A 4,417-nucleotide genomic window follows, 5' to 3' on the forward strand; every position below is an offset into this window, starting at 1 on the left:
CCTGCTCTTTCCCACTCTGCTTCGCAGCTCCTATCCAGTGTGCGTATGTATACATACATATATATGCACAAGGACTGTGCCTTGCACCCAGCAGTTACTAAATATGAACTACAAAGGGCTGAAAGCATATCCAGTGGCAGCTGAAGAGTTTGGGTGCAAACTTCTATCCCTGTTCATACTGGGTAAGCCATTTTTTCCGAGGCTTATAACTTAGCCAAGTTTAGACCCATGTCCTGAGATAGTGGGGGTTGTAGGGCAGTTTCCCAGTGCTTTACACCAGAAAGGTGTCAGGTCTTAACACAATGTTTTCAAGAATTTAGCACATGCAGAATGATGCATCTTCCTTTGATTTATCATTAGAACAGTTGAATCATTAAAAAAAAAAGAGAACAGCCAACCACCCCCAAATCTGTGACTGATAGATCACCCTAAGAAAGCTGGAGTCCTACTAGATAGTTTGGAAAGCAAAAAAACCCCACCCTGATCACCTTGTCTCATATTAGAAAGTGCCAGGTGACCTTTCTTTAGTTCATTTATCTATTCCACCTGCAAGAACAGAGGGTGAATAGGAAAAAGAAGCTTATGTAATAACCGAAAGAGCTGTAATCTATTCTCAGCTGTAGGACAAAGGCATGTTCTGTTTTTCTAAACCACGTCATATAACTGGGAAGCTAAGGTGCCAGGTCTCAAGTATTTGGGGATGATGTTCGGGGATAACATCCTTTGGTTATTAAACTGTACAAGGATTCTAAAAGAAGAAAAAAAATGCCAAGTATTCAGAATCTTTCCCTTCAACATCTCAAGAAGCAGCTTTATACTTCTTTCAACCAAAAGAAATGTCTTGTAGAAGGCTGCTCTTAAGATCCAGTTCTCTAATTTACCTAGTAACTTTAGCTAATAAGCATTTTTGTGCAGGAATACTCTTAATCTTGGTCTGTGATCATAGAATCATAGAACAGTTTGGTTGGAAGGGACCTTAAAGACCATCTCATTCCAACTCCCCTGCCACGGGCAGGGACACCTTCTACCAGAACGTGTTGCTCACAGCCCCATCCAACCTGACCTTGAACACTTCCAGGGATGGGGCAGCCACAGCTTCTCTGGGCAACCTCTGCCACTGCCTCACCACCCTCATCGTGAACACTGTATTTCTCCCATTCAACGTAACACACACTCAGTCTACCCACATATTTTTCTTGAACAATCTTTCAGTTTTCATATTTTCACCTATTTACCTAGATCTGTCCTCATTCCCCTCCACTCCTGCCAGCTCACCACCTCACTTCTCTATTCTTCAGTGAGATTCCTACGTGGCTGTCTGACCTTGCAAACACTCCAAAGAGCAGCAGGCAGGTGTGTTATCTGGTTGCCTACATATGCAGTCACTGCACCATGAAAAGTTTAAAATAAATTCTCAGTGCTCGCCAAACTATTTCCTATTCCAGTCAAACCAAAACGTGTGTTCTTGAAAGTACACAGACAAACAGTTCCAGCAGAGTGGGATGAAGACTTGCTGTTAGCAACTCCAGTATCGCATGGTGCCTGGCTCACAGCAACACAGCTTTTCCTTCCACCCACTTGCAATCCAGCCTGTAAATACAACCCATGGTCAGAATGTTGGAGCAGGCTGTGCCTGGTCTGTGCTTTAGAGCTAGGGCAAGTATCAGTTCCTTCTTCCAAACTGGGTTGGTTTTGCTAGGCAAATAGGCACAAAATGGAGTAAAGCTGGCACAGATACAGCCCTGAATACAGGGTTAGGTAGCCCAACCATTGAGATGGTGCTTTGATGGTCACTTTTCAAGTAAAAGTGCCATTTGAAAATATTAAAAGATTACATGATGAGTATAACTATAGGAGCCAAGGCAAAAAAATAAAGACCTTTCAAATGTTACACTAACCCAATACCTTTTACCTCCGATGTGAGAAGGTAAGAAAAACATGTTGTGTCTACCATCAGACAACCAAAGCCCAAATAAGTAACAACTGGAGTCAAAGTCCAGATGTATTCACACAGGCACTAATTGACCTCCCTATGAAGAAAGATGAGAAACCTGCAGCTCAAAATGTCTGCAAATTCCATGACTGCAATTAGCACAGAAAACCAGAAAAGGTCTTCCTGAAGGTTTTATGGCAAAACAGGGATTATGTATACGACAACTGACTAGGGTGCTAGTACATCCAAACAGAGCCAGCGGAAGCTGGAAACCTATGTTTGTTAAAAGAGAATGATCAAGTTGGTGCCTGCAAAAGGAAGACATGACGACGTACTGAGTACACTTGCATGAGCCAGAGAACAATAAAAACAGTGGTCAGCAACTTCAGAATAATTCTTCCCGCTCTCAGTAAAAAGATGCCATTTCGATGGAGGAGAAAGCACAAGGCAGCAGGTAAACAGCAAGGGAGAGAACATTACTGAAGGTAACTTGGGATAGAAGATGCAGTGCAGTTACTCCCTGGTCAAGCAACAGAAGTAGTGACCAAAGATTGGTGATCCAGTAAGACTGATACCTGTGGACGATTGATAACAAGATATTTATTTCCAATCAAAAAAAAAAGGCTTTTTCAGAGAGTTAACGAGTTTCCTGCAGTAGCTACAAAAATCCCCCCAAAAAACAACCAACAAAACAGGGGGTGCGGGGCAGAGAAGGCATTTGTTAAGAGTACGATATTCAAAGTTTTCTAGTTGTTCAGTTGTTTGAAAAAAGCATGTCACACATCAGCTTTTTTTTTTTTAACTGTTCAGAACAGCCCAATGAACTCCTGTTGCCCCCTGTATAGTTACCCTCTTGGGAAAAACAAAAGGATATTACTAAATTAATGGGACTGCAAGAACCCACCAGCAAAAGTTCCCCTGGAACTGCTTTACAGAATGAATGGGAAACTCAAAAACATAAAATTAGGAGTATGTGTCAGCTTTCTATATTATCCATAGAACTAGGAGCTTTTAACATGTGCCAGCCTCAGGCTTCTTGATCCTCATGGCATGCATGACATGAAAACAAGAGGACACCAAGCACCCACCATTACCAAAACCAAGGTATTTTAGTGATACTGGCATGACTAAAATGTAACTGCTGATCAGTGTCAATTAGCTAGAATAATCCTGTTAGCATTAGCTCAACTGTCCATTTATAAATCTCTGCAACGCTAATTGCATTTGAAGTTCTTTCTAACACTAACTCCTTTTGTACAGCGCTGAAAGCCTGCAAAACACTCATCAATTGAACAGCTGATACAACAAACAAGCCTTTTTTAACCCTCTGCAACCTCAATGCTACAAAAGTAGTTCCGCATATTAACTATATCATATATCGACCGAGTTCGTACATAATTTTATTATATTTTACAATAAGCAATACGGCTCTTGCTATGGCAAGAGAACAGCTTATCAAATGCTGTCTTACTGATCATTGTCAATGTATACCCCCGAGAAAAGTAAACAAAAAACCCCTTTGCTAAGGTTCTTTATCAAGCTTGTAACTTAAATCACAACATGCATCCATGCATAAAAATTAAAGTATACTTGCTTTTTACTTATTGCCATTTAATTTGTACCAGAAGAGCATTTCAGCAAGAAATACTTAGCTGAAACGCAAATTGTTGACAGTATTGTTTTAAATTACTGGGTAGTCCTCATCAGCTCTGGATGAACTTTTTGATCAAATCAAAATGGATAATACAAGAAATGCAAGGGAGATTTCATTAAATAAATTTATTTGTTAAAATAATTTAACTCCAAATACAACTGCTGAGTTTGCATTGAGTTCTATGTACAATTCTTGTTTTATTTGAAACATCAAGGTTTAAACAACTGACATTGTTACAAAACAAACTGTTGCCCCATTTTAAAGTTGCCAGTTGCATTAGAGCTCAACAGTTAACTGTGAAATACATTAATTCACCCCTAGGAAACTCCAAATCAGCAGCATTAAGCCTGATTCCAGAAGCCACTTCAGTCTTCCTTCAAACCCTGATCAAGAATTAACAGATGCACAACAATGCAGATAAAAGCCTCCTGCAGTTGTCAAATGTTTGCTTTTGTTGTGGAGTTTCACAATTAAAGCCTAACCAGTGCTTTGATGGCACACTGGTAAAAAATAAAAAATAAAAGTAAAAAACAAACATGCACAAAACCCCCCAACCAAATGGCTGACATCTTTAGGCAACATTCTATACAGGAAAGCAAATACCAGTAGTTTTCCCACAGAAAAATAATGGCAACTGTAGCACTGGGGTTAGGGAGAGGCTAGAACCAGAACAGAAAATGTCACCAAAATTTTTTTGATGCTCTGAAGGGGCGGGTGGGGGGGGACAGACACAGCAGGAAAACACAAAAACAAAAAGCAAAACCCAATGTAATTATGTTTAATACTCTTGACCTGATTCTGATTTGTTTGCTTTGACTAGTTTTGTGTTT

The sequence above is a fragment of the Cariama cristata genome, unplaced genomic scaffold, assembly GCF_000690535.1.
Source record: "Cariama cristata isolate BGI_N322 unplaced genomic scaffold, ASM69053v1 scaffold21300, whole genome shotgun sequence".
Classification (NCBI taxonomy): Eukaryota; Metazoa; Chordata; class Aves; order Cariamiformes; family Cariamidae; genus Cariama; species Cariama cristata.